The sequence below is a fragment of the Lygodium microphyllum genome, chromosome 6 (assembly GCF_053477565.2).
Source record: "Lygodium microphyllum isolate KBCC chromosome 6, Lygodium_microphyllum_v1.1.10, whole genome shotgun sequence".
In the NCBI taxonomy this organism is placed as follows: domain Eukaryota; kingdom Viridiplantae; phylum Streptophyta; class Polypodiopsida; order Schizaeales; family Lygodiaceae; genus Lygodium; species Lygodium microphyllum.
Genome location: NC_141140.1, coordinates 171,600,302 through 171,617,521, shown reverse-complemented (window position 1 = coordinate 171,617,521; position 17,220 = coordinate 171,600,302).

Sequence of the window (17,220 nt, the reverse complement as noted above, 5' to 3'; positions counted from 1 at the left end):
TCCATACAAAGGGGCTACACTTGGTGTGATTTCCTAATTCTCAACACCCCTATCATCACCGCCACTGCCACCATATATGAAGAAGAGGGAGAAGTGTTCAAGGGAGAAAGAAGGGAAGCCATGAAGAGGAGGCACAAAATATTTCATCGTTGTGCCTTTGAGGTAGGTACATTGCCTCTTCTTGCTTTGTTTTTATGTTTTCTTCTTCTTCTTTTCTTTTTTCTTTGTAATGAAATGCATTGAAAGAGAGGGAGAGAGGGAGGGGGGAGAAGAAGGAAGGGAGAGAAGAGAGAAAGAGGGAGAGAAATGGGAGAAAGAAAAGAAAGAGGAAGAGGAAGAGAGAAATGAGATATGAAGGGAGGGAGAGAGGAGGATGAGTGAGAGAAACAATGAGGGAGAAAGGAGGGAGAGAAACAAAGAGAGGAAATAAAGAAAGGGAAAGAGAGGGGGAAGAGAAAGAGAGAGAGAGAGGGGGGGAGAGGGAGAAAAGTGACATAAAGAGAGAGAAAAAAAATAGAGAGTGAGAAAGAGGAAGAGAGAAATAGGGAAACAATGAGAGAATGACAAAGAAGGGAAAGAGAGAAAAATAAAGGGAGAGGGTGAAAAGAGAGATAAAGAGAGGTAGGGAAAGAGAGTCTTTCAATATTCTTTTTTTAAAATGTTTTTATTTTCTATATTTGATTTTGATTGTAATGAGATGTGTTGAGTGAGAGTGGGGAGAGAATGAGAGAGAAATAGAGAGAAGAAGGGAGGGAAAGGAAGAGAGAGAATGAGAAAAATAAAAAATGGAAGATGAAGGGAGGCAAACAAAGAGAGAGAAATAGAGGGGGATAGATAAAGATGGATAAAGATAAAGAGAGAAGGAGATAAAAGGAATAGAGTGAAGTTTAGAGATAGAGGGAGAGAGAGAAACAATGAGACAGAGGGGGGAGAGAGAAATAAAGAAAGATGAAGGGAGACAAACAAAGGAAGGGAAAGAGAGAGAGAATGTAAAGAAGGTCTATTCTACCATGAAAATCAACAAAAAAACTCATGAATTGAACTAAGAAAATAACAGCAAATAACATGAAATGCTTCAATCATGGACATGCCATAGACATCTTCCATTATACCATAGCACAACGTAGCCATGGAAGCTGAAATCAAGATACAAGAAAACAAATCTTGGTACTCACCCCATGATGTTGATGAATAAGAAATCTCTAAGAAAATAGTGTAAGTGTCAAAAATCTCCCTACATTAGCACTTCTTGCCTTTTTATAGTGAACCCTAGTGCCATCATGGCTAAGGTATTTACATGGCTTATTTTGGTAAAGGTAAGTGAACTAATGTGGCTAATTTGCTTCATTACAAACCATCCCTTCCCAAAGATGGTTTTCCCCTCAAAACTGAAGATAATTGGGTGATAGACAAGTAATAATGAAGCAAATCATGTCAATGAAGATCCAGAAGAATGTGGAAGCACTTTCCATGAAGAAATCTCATAATGAACCTGAAATAGTGAAATGACTGCTTGTTGTCCAAACAGGGCTGAATTCGTAAAACTGCCATAACTTTTGACTAAAGTGTCCAAAATGAGTGTTTGAGGTATAAAAATGAAGTACACAACCTAAGGCATTAGCTCCCACAATCAAAACCACTTTTTGATCTTTTTAAGGCAATTTAATTCATTATAGAAAATTCACACAACAAGTTGTCTCCTGTCCTCCTACAACTGCAATAATCCCACTATTTTTGAAGCAGCCATGAAGCCCTAGAGAGGATGATTAAATATACTGAGGAATCAGTATTGCAAGTGTTAGTTACAACCCATCAATAATGAAAGTCACTGAAGTCCAATATGCCTCTAGGGTCAAATGGATAGCCATCAAAATAGTCATCACAACCATAGGTTCCCTCTATAGAAAAATCCCATCATTTCCTTTCCGGGTCAAGTGGAAATAGGGAAGCATCCTCACGATCCCCCAGATCAAATGGGAAGATAAGGTCATCAATTGAGAACCTGTCATTTGAAACCATAGATTGGTGTATGGCTTCATTAAGCTCCTTTACATGTCCCTCTTCAATTATTGCATTCATTGGTCATTAGCATGATATAGATTAGAAACCTGATAGGCATCATGATCGACTTCAAAGGATTTATAAGTCTCTCCATCTTTGACTTTAGGATCCACTTCCTCTTTAGCATCTTTAGCTTCTTCTTCATTTTCTAAAAACTCTATAACCAGCATCACTTTAGCATTCCTTTTCCTGCATATATCTTTATGATTAGAAGATATTGGTTCAACACAACTATAACATAAGCCTTGTGCATGTAATCCTTTAATATCATCATTGGTTAAGAGTTTTCCTCGAATAACATAATGCTGGCCACTATGGCTATCATACTTCTCATGATAAAATGGTTTTCCATAGTCATGACAACATTCATTTTTACTAACATAATCCTGATTTCCATGACACAGTTGATTATCGTCCTAATATTGACTATGGGGTGGTTGATCATCATAGAAGTACTGATCAACATGCTGGCCATGTTCACTAGCATAATGTTGCTCATATCCAAGATCATGATCATATACATGTTGCTCATATACATTTTGCTGCCCATTCATGTATGACTGTCCATTTGTATGTATATCAAAAGAGTTTCTCAAATCCTTGTGGCCTTCCCACATGATTCTCATTCATGGAAGTGTCCAAAATGTCTACAAGGGTGTCCTTGCTTTTGAGGCTGACCATAAACATAATGATTGACATGTTGTTGCTATCCAAAAATATGATGATCATTATTTGTATGTTGCAACTCAATAGAGTTCTCATCAATATCATATACTTGTTGGTGGTCATACCAATGCTCATTGTACTCATGCTCATAATACAATTGCGGATCATAGTCATACTGTTGTCCATAATATCCATGACAAGAAGATTATGGTTCATAATGTTGTTTAATCATGAGATCAATGTCCATACCTTGTGTATCCTTCATCATCTTCATGATAAGCATGTTGTTTGTCTGCATAGTGTACTTGTTCATGCATAGCTGCTCCAAGTGTGTTGAAAAATGGTGATTCATTGTTGTTCATTTTCAATTGCAAGTAGCCAAGTAGGGAAAATAATCTCTTCCAGATTCATCAACCAATTGTGACTAAGTAGATATTCAGCAAAGTAGTGTACTCAATTGATTAGCAAGCCTTGTATTCTCTATCAAATATTCATTTGAATAATCCTCCTCTTAGATTTGCCTATTTTCCAAAATTCAGTTTGCATATGGATTTGCAACGATCAAATCTGCATACAATAGCACTCTTGTTGATGGATGGAAAAATCTTCTGCAAACTGATTTTAACATCATATAGATGTTATAAGTGTTTCCAACATACAAACTGTCCCATCTTCACCCATTGCCACATAATACTATTGATTTCCAACAAACCTTCCTCGTGCTTTCCTTGGTACCCCTTTGTCTAGTGGAAGAGCAAAAAGGCCCATTTTACAACACAGGTTTAACTAATGTAATGATTTAGTGATCTATGGTTGTAATGTTAGAGTCTTGCAGAAAAAAAATCCAATGTACAGCAAGGTATAGTTGTTGTAATGTTGAAACAAGTTAATGTCTAACCTAGCCCAGGGTTTGCATCTGCTAGATCAATATTATTAATCACTAGAAGATCAATCTACTTAATTCAGTTCCACACAGATTTGGATATGCCAAAACATCACCAATGTCTAACTGAATGCATTCAAACATCTACATGCTTGCGATAATATTTCCTTCCCATTGTAAGAACATAAATTTGTGTAGACTCCTTTTTTCCACTTAATAAGAAGACCATTCTCAGGAAAAGATCTATCTGAACTAACCAGAAGCTTTATTGTCTGCACATCATAAGGATCTACCTTGTTTATCTCTTGTGGAAGCCCTGTATGATCTAAGTTTCTATCAGCTAATTCACATATTTATTCCATTATCTTGGATGCCAATGATCTAATTAACAGTTGCTCCTGCAGAACTGAGAATCGTAATACCATGCATCAATTAGGAGTACTTTTGGGAGGACTGATTTGTGTTGTTACATTAATTTCCTGGTATGGAGATTGTTTAGCATGATCATGACATCTCTCTCAGATAGTAAAGTTGACCCTCTTGCCAACAAGCATCTCTTGTCACTCTATCTTTTCCATCATCTGAAGAGCTGATGAAGCATCAGGAGGTTGAACTGAGTGAATCCCATTTTCCTTCTGTAGGTTAAATGAGCTTCAATTTCTCAATTATGCCTACTAGAATTTGTGCTATCCAATGTGCTGATGTCTTTTTCTTTGTCGATTTGCTCATTTTTAGCGGTAATGGCCATATTAATTAGCATGTGATCAAGGTAAGACATCTTGAGCTAGCTCAAATATAGGGTTGCTGGGGTTGATAAATGAAGGCTACAAACAATCAGATTTTCTAGTTTATCTAGGTCTTTTGCATATTTGTTAAGTGCCTCTAACAAAACAGTCTCAGACTATAGACCTTCCAATACTTGCAATAGTGATTCATCAAGCACATTACATAAGTGATCAAAAGCATTTCCTCTTGATTGAGCAGCAATTTGTGCTTATCATGATTGACCAAATGTGTCTTCTCGTACCACTACCTTACACTGGAAGCATTCATAGGCTTTTCTATCTCCACTATTTCTTCTAGCTTACTAAGCATTGAAGCAAGCATAAGTTGGAATCATAATGGTTTTTTGAAAACGAAACTGTTGCCGAAGCCTAAAAACACAATTGTTGCTTAAAACTGCTGACGAAACTGTCGTTGAGCCTGCATAATCAACACAAAATGCATTGAGTGTGGAGCTAATGATCATGTGCATTGAGTAGAGCTCCTAATCACACTTTTTTTAAAATTAGTAAGAGTCTGAGTAAATTCATATTTCTCAGAGGATGCAGGTGTATTATTCACCAATTCTAGAGACCTGGGATAGTGCTGTGCAAGTTGCATTGTCTAGCTCTCATGGAATTCTTCTAAGCTAATTCCAATGTTCTTCCAAAAGACTACAATTTTGGATGGATAAAAACCCTAGATGGATTAATAAATTCACCAAAAGTAATTAAGTACAAAGGATTGTTAGGAATGGTGAAGAGGCCTGTTGGCTCGATTCCCCCATCAAGTACTAGGATGAGTTCTCTCCATTTGGCCCATAAAACTAGTCAAAAGTCTTCATATCTGTTCTATTTGATTCTAGAAGTTGCAACTACCTTATTAAGCCTTTGGAGCTCAAAATAGAGCTAACAATGGAGATTATAGAGCCCTGGAAGCCTCAAGCAACAATTTCAAGGATTATGGAGCTATCCCCAATCTATTTTGCTACCTTTTAACAGTGTTTACTACATTGATCAATAGCCACATCTCCTTGTCTTCTACCTCCCTAACAATGGTAGAAAGCATGCTCCATTTGTTGAGAAGAATAAGCTTGACCAAACTTAGGATCTTTCATGAATTAAGCTCGCTTCCACTCAATTGAACCTTTGCTAGAAAATTTGGGAAGATAAACCTGATCCAACCATCTTTCAAGTCTCTGTTCACCCACTACAGTTTGTTGGTCATTCCACTAACACAACTGAGGATGAGGAGCTGCTTCAAGAAATGGTTCATGCGATTGTTATCACAAATCCTAATGAAGTTGCCAGACTATACAATCTGAGGGGCCCAAATATTTTTGTACAATCCACTTGTGCACTCATATGCTATTGTAACATTACAATCAGCTCTCGTACAATCCAATTGTGCACTCATATGCTATTGTGGCATGAGCTCACCCATTAGCTGCAGCACTTCTGCATTTCAGGACCGCAATACTGAGCAAAGGTCAATGGAACCACAGAGCATGTTACATCACCAAGAACCTGCAGCATCTTTCTGATGGTTACATACGATTCATCTTCTAGTCTGCAGATTGTTCCATACTTGACTTGATGAATGAATTTAGTGAACAATACTTTGCTTCTGGCAACAAACTTTAGGTTAAAAATCAATGTGATTCTCTGGTCATCCAGATTGAGTATTTGATTAATGCATCAAGGTTCATGCAGCTCAAAGTGCACAGACTTTCAGAATAGGCATCCGATTGCAAGACTCAATAGCCACATCATCCCGTACAACTTATGGCAACAAGATGATCGTGGATAAGATGGGACTAATGCCTCGTGATCCATCCTACATCACCTCTTGTTCTTCAACAACTTCTTCAATGGCCTTGACTTCTCCTACTTCACCACTACATCTTCAGCAACTTCTTCTCTATCTCTCTAACTACTGTAGATGAATTTGTGCATCAACTTCTTCAACAACCTTGACCTCTCTACTTCACCACTCCATCTTCAGCAACTTCTTCTCTATATCTCTTTGACTGCTGTAGATGAATGTGTGCTATCTAAATGTGAATGTTGGTTGAGGGTTTGTTGAATTGACATTCTTGTTCCACTCTTTTATGAAGGTGAAACTCTTCACAATTTACAAGCCTACCTACTATCCATCTAGTTCAAAAATCTATCCAGCTATGAATGAAACAATTCAAAAGAAGTTGAGCAAAAACAGAGTGCCTTCTATGGCAAGTGGCTTGCCCCATGAGATGAATGGTGATGCTCTTGGTGAGGAGTTCAAAAGCTATGTATTCAAGATCATGGGGATTGTGACAAGCAGGGATTTCCTATGAAGCAAGGAGTCTTGATGATGGACCATGCAGGTTTATTGATACACAGAGGTACTTCCTGCTTCGGGGGATATGGAAGACGTTTCGTGAGCAAAGACAGGAAATATGGAAGATTTTGGTGAGCAGAGACGCAAGTCAAGTCGTCAGAGGATGGATTGTCAGTCCAAATATCTCTGTATGCTGCACTTTTATGCCTTCCATTGGTAAGAAACACAGCCAGGCTCCTAAAATTAAAAGGATGGGTCGGTCAGATGATGGATCGTCAGTCCAAATCTCTCTGTTGCATCCGACAGTGAAATGGTTCATTTGCTCCTGCAAAAAGTTAATTGACCCCATCATAAACTCGTCAATGTTAGTTTCTCCTGCCTGCGTTGTTTTGTTTAGACGTTTCGTGTTTTCTCTGTCAAGTGCTAAGAGGCAGGTTCTCTCATCGATCCCATCCATTCAATCATTCAAACAACAAGACATGGATGCAGATCTTCGTCAAGACCTTGACTGGGAAGACCGTCACTCTGGAGGTGGAGAACTCTGACACCATTGACAACGTCAAGGCCATGATCCAGGATAAGAAGGGAATCCCTCCGGGCAAGTGGCTGGCAAGCAGCTCGAGGATGACCGACCACTACAATATACAGAAAGAGAGCACTCTGCATCTTGTGGCTGTTTTCTATAGCCCCATGGTTCGGCCCTCCATCAACATCTGAAATTGTCTTTTTGCACCTCAGAAGATCCACTGTCCTTTATCAACATCTGAAACTATCTCCCTGTGGACACCAGTCCTTGTGATGGTCTGATGCCCTTGAAAACTCTACAACAAGCAACATGGTTGAAGCAAAACCACCATAAATGGTGCTTATAGGTGAGCTTAGTAGATGAAGAAGCTTGTCATGGAATGGCTTTACATGATAGAAGCCATAGAATCAAGGTAGGAATAGAAATTTTCCGTGGAATCCATGAAAGAAAGCTTGAAGAGAGAGAATAAACCCTCTCTTTCAAAAAAAGTAACTCAAGTTTGGTCTCCATTAAAGACTGTAGCCTTGATTTTGTCCACCTTGCCCTAAATTTTGGTTAAAATTTTGTCACATCCTGCGAAAATTAGTTGGAGTCTGCCACTATCCACTCGTTCATGCCAAGAACCTCCATCTTGGTCACAATTTGTGACAAATCTCCATGTGTGACCACGGTTATGAAGGAATTAACTCCTGTGACTAAATTTGAATTGCAGTTTTCACTCCCTAGTCACTACAACTAAATCTAATGTATGAAAATGACTTCTCACAGGATGATCTAAACTAAGCTTTGATACCAATGTAAATAAGGTCTATTCTACCATGAAAATCAACAAAAAAAACTAATGAACTAAACTAAGAAAATAATAAGAAATAACATAAAATCCTTCAATCATGGACATGCCATATATATCTTCCAGCATACCATAGCACAACGTAGCCATAGAGGCTGAAATCAAGATACAAGAAAACAAAGCTTGATACTCACCCCAAGATGGTGATGAACAAGAAATCTATATGAAAATAGTGTAAGTGTCAAAAAGCTCCCTACATTAGCACTTCTTGCCTTTTTGTAGTAAACCCTAGTACCATAATGGATAAGGTATTTACATGGTTTATTTTGGTAAAGGTAAGTGAACTAATGTGGCTAATTTGCTTCATTATATAAAGAGCTCTAATACCAATGTAAAGAAGGTATATTCTACCATGAAAATCAACAAAAAAAAACTAATAAACTAAACTAACAAAATAACAAAAAATAACATGAAATGCTTCAATCATGGACATGTCATAGACATCTTCCATTATATGTAGCACAACGTAGCCATGGAAGCTGAAATCAAGATACAAGAAAACAAAGCTTGGTACTCACCCCAAGATGGTGATGAATAAGAAATCTCTAAGAAAATAGTGTAAGTGTCAAAAAGCTTCTTACATTAACATTTCTTGCATTTTTATAGTAAGTCCTAGTACCATCATGGCTAAGGTATTTAGACGATTTATTTTGGTAAAGGTAAGTGAACTAATGTGGCTAATTTGCTTCATTACAGAGAAAGAGGGGCGGAGAGAGAAATAGAGAGGGGGAGAGAAAAGGAATGAACAAAGAGAGAGAAAGAGAGGTGGGAAGAGAAGTAGAGAGGGGGATATATAAAAATAGATAAGGTAAAGAGAGGGGGAGAGAAAAGGAATGGAGAGAATTATAGAGATGGGGAGAGAGAGAAACAATGAGAGGGGGGGAGAGATAAACAAGGAGAGATAAAGGGAGACAAACAAAGAAAGGAAAAGAGAAAAGAGAGAGAGAGAGAGAGAGGGGAGGGTTGGGGAGAGAAATAGAGAGGGGGATAGATAAAGATAAAGAGAGGGGGAGAGAAAAGGAATGGACAAAGAGAGATTAAGGGAGGAAAACAAAGAAAGGGAAAGAGAGAGAGAAAGAGGGGTGGAGAGAGAAAAGGAATGTAAGAAAATATAAGAATAAAGAGTGAGAAAGATAAGTAGAGACTAAAATGTAGGAAGATCATCAATGAGGAAAACAAAAACATATTGTTTGTTGTAACATAGACCAAATGAACGATGATAATGGTCATGACATCCAAGATTGTGAGGCGCATCTTAATCAGTAGGTCCCATATCCTTGCACTCTATGTAAGCTGACAACAATCAGATGAAAGCATCACTTGTCTATAGACCATGTGCAACGCTTTGACAAGTTTCAATTGGAGATCATTGTTCAGACAATCTCATACTTTGAGCGAACGATAAGAAAAAGTGTATTTTAATCATGCTTTACATTTGCAAAGTAATTAAATATCATATACAATAATATTAGATGTGTCCTAGAAATGTCGACAAAGAGGTAATACTCCATCCCAAGAAATGCACCTATCATGGCGTGTCAGAAGAGTTCATGGGTGTGTGATGGATGGAGTGCCTAAGCTAATAAACCCATTGGAGGATATGTCATAGACTACACCTTGGATACCAGAGGAGACAATGGACCTTTTGGGCCTTTCACCAATCTTGGATCCTGAGATAAAGGCAATGATCAATGCATTACTACCCATGGATGCTGAGTCATCTGATCCACTGAGAGGGGCAGTGTCCATACCATTGTATGATGGGTGCTGAGTATCTCACTTAAAGACACTACTTGCACTTCTAAGTATGCAAGCAAAGTACGAGTGGAGCAATGTGAGTGTGACCGAGTTGTTCAAGTACGTTCTACACTCCTTTGATTTTGACTCCATTATAAAAAGCACTTTTTATGTTCTTCAAAGATACTTGGTTTTTTTTTAGGTTGCTAAAATATCACATATTACCACCTGAAAACACAATGCCTGAGTCTCGTGATGATGCATGATTGGTGTTACAAAAGCTTGGCATGGACTACAACATCATCCATGCATGTGTCAATGATTATGTGATGTTTCAAGGAGACTATGGGACTATGGAGGCATGTCCAAAGTGTAGTGCTCACAAGTATCAACATGACTTGCAAGGACAAACCATACCTTAGAAGGTTCTCTGACACTTTTCACTTATAGTGTATATAGGTCACATATTTCATATATCAAGCAAGGCAAGATTGACAACGTGGCATGTGTAGAATAGATCCATAGATGAAGTCCAACGAATATTAGCAGATTCACATGCATGGAGCTACATTGACTCCACTTTTCCAAGCTTTTTATGAGAGCCAAGGAATCTTCAGCTCGATCTTGCTATGGATAACATGAATCCATTTGGTCTTCGCTCAACTTCTCACAATATGTGGCCTATAGTCCTTGTAAACTACAACATCTAGCCATGGCTTTCTATGAGGATACTTGATCATTAGCTTACTTGTTCTTGGGTGCTACAAAGTCAAATATGAAATTTGAGAGCTAGATTTTAGGACCTGAGTTGGACCCATTCTTGAAGCATTGGAGCCCATTTTTGGAGCCGAAAAGTGCCCGAGAGGCATTAAAGAGCCAATTTTCATGAAAAATCAAACAGTGGCTGATGGCCGAGCTGGAGTTTTCCTAGATGCATTTTGACGTCAAGAATCTAATGCAAGTCTCGGTTTGTCGATCGGAGGTCGTTTGACCCCTCATTTAATCCCTGCAAAGTTTGTCATTATAAATCTGCTACTAAATCTGGGTGCCGCAAAGTGTGCAGGGAAGGCCAATATAATGGAGTTTGATATTATGAAGCCACCTAGCCAAATGAATTTCAATTCCGAGTTCGTTTGGGCTCCGAAAACCAAAAAATCCACTTCACAACATTGTGAAACCAAAAGGAGGAAATGGTTTTTTTAATGTTTAAGAGCTTAAGCTCTTATTAAAAAGAGAAAAACTCAATTTTTCATACAACAAGAGGGGAGGCACAATTTTTTTTGCACCCCCTAAGTTCCACAAATCGTGCCTTTTCATGGCTCAGTTGTTGTCATGTAGAGAGAGGAAGAGGGATTGATGATCTACATTCAAAGAGGAACAAGATGGGTGTAATCTTGCAGAATATGGTGAAGAATTGAAATTTTTGGTTTTTAGTATTTCTCTCTCCTCTCTCCTCCTTGTGGGTTGTTCATATGCATTAATGAAAGAGAGAAGGGAATGGGAGGTGATGACAATTTTGAAGAAAATGATGCTGATGGAGTGGTAGAGGACATAGATCACGGCTGGAGAGCGCATCAGTGGCAAGAGGGAAGCGTCAGCAGCCTCTCAATCTCGGGATACGCGCCTTGAAGGCGTGGGTTTCTATGAGTAAGTGTTTTTTTATTTGTTTGATGAAAGATAATTGAAGGAAATGATTGATCTTGGTTGCATACGTTGAATTATCTCTAAAATGAAAGAAAAAAAATGAGAAATATTGATAACATAGTAATTTTTCCTTAAAACACGTAAAACCTACAAAGTGCTATTTTTAAATAAATCGTGGAAATTTGGGGTTTTAGTGAGTGTTTTGAGTTTCCATGAAGTAAAAATAAATATAAAATGGAAATGAGTGCTTTTGATCAATGAGAGCTCACAATTCTAAATTTTCATAATTTTAAAAGAAATAAATATAATTTAATAGAGAAAAATGAAAAATTTTAGGCTTTTTTCAATAAATAATTAGAAAAAAATACCATTAATGTTTGTGAATGTTTAACAAGGCTGAGGTATGAGGATTAAAGCCCAGTTTAGTCTTATTTTTATGTTTCAATGCGTTTTTATCACTTTTCATATGAAAAATGATACAAAGTGAACCCAACACTTATACAACGTTGCAAAACCTAAACGGTTAGGGGAAAGAGGGATTGTGAGAGTGAGAAATTACTCGAAATACATAAAATTCTAATTTATTTGGTTTATGCAGAGCATATAGATTGATAATATTTTTAGTTTAAGGAGACTAGTAGCACGAGGAAACTCGGTGCTAACCTCTAGCAACGCAGCAACAACGAGTAGATCGAAAATCATTAAAGAATTATCTTTGCACACCACATGGCTGATTTTTAATCATAAAATGGTTTTATATAATGGTCATACACTTATGCATTTTGCATACCACATGGTACAAAACCTGGATGCATAGCACTTGATTGACAAAATAAATGACCAATGTGGAGTGTGTGAGGATTCTTAGGCTATAGGATAGATAAGCGGTTCCTTGGGGTAAGTCTAGTGAGGAAATATCAACTCCTAGATCGTTCAATATACAAAAGAGTGGAGCTTGTACGTTTGTTCTTTATGTTCGAGCAACGCATCAAGGGATCAATCCTCAATATATAGAAGAGTTGTAGTGGGGCCACGGTGTTTCAGCCGAGAGGTTACCTCCTATGTATGTGATATGTGGTATATTATACCAATGTGTATGGGATCTCCCTCTGAGGAGTAGGGAAGGGCAAACATTGGACTGTGTCCTATTACAAACGCAAGATCGATATTAGAGTTTAGTATAGCATGTCCCTTAGACGCTCTTAGCCCCGAGGTCATGGGGAGTGTCTTGTGAGTCTTAGAGGTCCGGCTAGTGCTAGAGAGCCAATGTCAAGCTTGTTTCTAGTCAAAAATATAAGAGCTAGATTTTAGGACCGATTTGGACCTGTTCTTGAAGCATTGGAGCCCATTTTTGGAGCCGAAAAGTGCCCAAGAGGTGTTAAAGAGCCAATTTTCATGAAAAATCGAACAGTGGCGGATGGTCAAAGCTAGAGTTTTCATGCATGCATTTCGATGTCAGGAATATAACGCAAGTCTCGGTTCGTCAATCGAAGGTCATTTGAACCCTCATTGAATCCTCGCAAGGTTTGGCGTTATAAAGCAACTACTAGATCCGGGTGACAGAAAGTATGCGGGGAAGGCCAACATGATGGAGTTCGATGTTACGAAGCCAGTTGGCCAGACATATTTCAATTCCGAGTTCGTTTGGGCCCCGAAAACCAATTAAAAATCCACTTCATGGCAGTGTGAAACCAAAAGGAGGAAACGGTTTTTTTTATTTTTAAGAGATTAAGCTCTTATTAAAAAGAGAAAAACTCAATTTTTCATGCGACAGGAGGGGGAGGCGCTTTTTTTTTTCACCCCCTAAATTCCACAAATTGTGCATTTTCATGGCTTGGTCATGTAGAAAGAGGAAGAGGGATTGTTGATCTACATTCAAAGAGGAACAAGATGGATGTAATCTTGAAGAATATGGTGAAGAATTAAAAATGTCGGTTTTTAGTCTTTCTCTCTCCTCTCTCCTCCTTGTGGGTTGTTCATATGCATCAATGAAAGAGAGGAGGGGTGGGGGTGATGACGATTTTGAAGCAAATGATGCTGATGGAGTGGTAGAGGACATAGATCGGGGCTGGAGAGCATATCAACGGCAAGAGAAAAGCATCAGCAGCCTCTCAATCTCGGGATATGCACCTTAAACACATGGGATTCTATGAGTAAGTGCTCTTTTTCTTTGTTTGGTGAAAGATAATTGAAGGAAATGGTTGATGATGATTGATCTTGGTTGCATATGCTGAATTATCTCTAAAGTAAAAGAGTAAAATCAAAAATTTTGATGACATCGTAATTTTTCCTTAAAACATGTAAAACCTGCAAAGTGCAGTTTTTGAAGAAATCATGAAAATTGGGGGTTTTAGTGACTGTTTTGAGTTCCCATGGAGTAAAAATTAATATAAAAATGGGGCTACATGCTTCTGATCAGTGAGAGCTCACGATTCTGATGTTTCATAATTTTTGAAGAAATAAATAGAGAAAAATAGAAGAAGTTAGATTTTTTACGATAAACAATTAGAAAAAAATATTATTAATATTTGTGAATGTTTAACAAGGCTGAAGCATGAGGATTAAGGCCCAATTCAGCCTTGTTTTTATGTTTCAATGCATTTTTATCGCTTTCCATATGAAAAACCTAGCATAGAGCATATTAGCTCGAAAGAAGAGTAGACTCATGGACGCAGAGGAGATCCTATGATAACACATTGATCCGGGTTTTTTACAACCCGGATTATTACCACAAAATTTTGGCCAAAGCCCCTATCAAGAGCCTACCATATCACTCTGGGTTTACTCTTCAAGCACTAGGTATGCTACATTGCTTCTCGATTATGATAACTCTAGCAAATGGGAGGAACAAGTTCTTAGAAGGCATGTCAATGTAAAGGGTCAAAGGGATGGTTATCTTAGAGAAGATGAAAATGGATTACACCTAGGAGTTGAGTGAATGCATAGATTTTTTCAAAGGACTAGCCTCCAACTACACATGGGCCCCGTCTGCATCACTAAGATTTGGAATCTATCACCATCATTAGAGGACACCTCACCCTTGCACACAAGTCAATATCCACATCATGGTGTCATTTGGATCTTGCACAAAAGCTTACAAGCATGGACCCCTTTTGTCACATGCTTATATGTATTTATATACATATGGGATACTAAAGTCAAAGCAGCTTTTGGAAGCCTTTTTTATAATCTCAATAACTCCCAAGAAAAAGCTAATTTCAAGAAATTCCCGCGTAGGCCGATCGGTTTCGACCTGGTCTACAAAGTTGCAGAAGAAACTTTTTTCAAATTCCTCACGGATTTGAAGTTACGAAGGCGCAGACTGCTGGCTACATGCAATTTTCTTCTCTCTTTCACCACACCAACTTTCCACTCTATCCTTCTTGTAAATATATTATAATAATGTGCTTTGGCCACCCACCTCTTGTAATCTAGCTCCATTTATCTATTTTGTCTACCACCACCCTTGGCTTCTTGCATGATGACCAAGGTGGGGACTTGTCCCATCCACTATGCTCCATATTTTCAAAGATGCCATACATCATCTAGGATTATGTTAATCAAGAAGATTAGCTTAATCTAATCCCTCATGGAGGCTATATAAAGAGCCCATGGAGGGAGGGGAAGAGGCCAATGACAAGTCCATGAGAGCATTCTAGAATACCCTCATCTCTTTGAGGGAAGCTATGAGTGAGTTCTTTTATTATGTAGCATAAGGCAAGCTTCTTCTACCTCTTCTCCTAATATCTCCCTCTCTTCTCATCTTCTCATCCCATGTAGCATAATGGCAAGCTTCTTCTACCTCTTCTCCTCTTGTCTCCCTCTCCTCTCATCTCTCTCTCTCTTATATTTCAATATGGTGTCTAGTACATATATTCTCTCTTGTAAATTTGTGTCTTGGTTCTCTTGATTCTCTTTGAGAAAAGGAAAGGGAATGACAATGACAAGTCCATGAGAGCACTCTAGAATATCCTCATCTCTTTGAGGTAAGCTATGAGTGAGTTCTTTTATTATGTAGCATAATGGCAAGCTTCCTCTACCTCTTCTCCTATTATCTCCCTCTCTTCTCATCTTCTCATTTCATGTAGCATAATGGCAAGCTTCTTCTACCTCTTCTCCTCTTGTCTCCCTCTCCTCTCATCTCTCTCTCTTATATTCCAATATGGTGTCTAGCACATATATTCTCTCTTGTAAATTTGTGTCTTGGCTCTCTTGATTCTCTTTGAGAAAATGGATGTCCTAGCCCATCCTCCCTTTGGCTAGGTGGTGCCCCTCTTTAGTTCTCTTAGTGAGGATTGGAGGTTGGATGGGTAAGAGGCAACCCGTTCATCATTTCAGCCCTCATTTTTGGTGCCCCCGCTTAGGAGTTCTCAAGCTATGCTCTACAACTTCCATGAAGAAAGAAACATCTAAGGAGTTGTCCTCTTCTTCAACGAGTGTTTGTCAAGAAATCACTAAGGAGGAATCTTCATCAAACCCTATTCAAGGGATTCGCCGCTCAAGAGTACCGCAATGGTCTCCAAAAGAAGCTCAAGAGAAGAAGGACCTTTATTGACAAACGGCACGTATGCGGGTAAAGCAAGTTAATTACACACATCCTTCTTTGCTTCATGAGAAATCTTTCTCTCATCAAGTCTCTACGTCAAGGCATTGTGTTGAGTGCTTGGTGTCTAGTGTAAAGACACTCCCTACGGAGCTTTGTCTTCAAGTGGTGAAGGCGCTTTCAAATTCGGGGATTAACAAGTTTTTGGAGGGTGAGTTACACATCAATGGTGTGCGGTATTGGCGAGAGGCTACATATGGTGATGCGCTTCAACTACTACTAGCAAGAAGACTCAAAGTAATTGAAAAGATAGCTATCGAAGCCTATGAACTTTACAAGGCTGATGATGGTCACACAAAAGCTACGCTAATCAGCGGTAAGCAAGTCCTTCGCATCTCTCGAATGGTGGGATCTAAGAGGCCATAGCTTCAACGACACGCTTCATGAAAGTTTGTAGTGTAAATTTGTAGTTAATGCATAAATGACTACTCCTACTTTCTACAACTTTCAATCGGTTCAAAACATTCGGGTGGATGTGTGCATTAGTAGAAAGATACATTTTCAGCAAAGGTTGGTATTCTATTTTGGAGCTGAGAGGTTGAGAGAGATCTTGTTGTCACCTGATCCCATAATACTCCCTATTTTGGATTATAACATCTCCTTTAATGTGCACATATTCATTCTACTCTAAGTGTATCCCATGAACCATAGGGACTTGTATGGACCTATCCGTCCACTTGCTAGACAAACCGTGCATATAATTGTTAGCACAAAGCTCAGGTTTCAAAATGTTATAAGGGTCTTATTGGGCCCTCGTCGTCTTGCTGAGATTAATGCATCTGTAAATCCATTTATTCTACCCTTAATAAGATATGACTTGGGCCTAGACGTTTTCATCTTTATTTTGTATTGAGCTAGATCAACATCTTCCTATCATGGCTTTTCCAAGTTTTTTTGGGCACAAAGGGGAGAAATCTCTGGACTTTTTGGATGACTTAGAAATGGCCTTTCTAGTCACAGGCCGGGATGATGAAGCAACCAAAGTACGGGCCTTCCCTTTAGTTCTAAAGGGTGATGCTCGAGTGTGGTATCAAGCTCTCCCAGAGGCTACAAGGGGTAATTGGGAGGATCTCAAGACCGCATTCATGCACAAGTACCAAGATATAGAGCCACCTGAAGATATTTGGAGACAACTCTTAGATCTTCGTCAAACTATAGCAGGGGAGTAC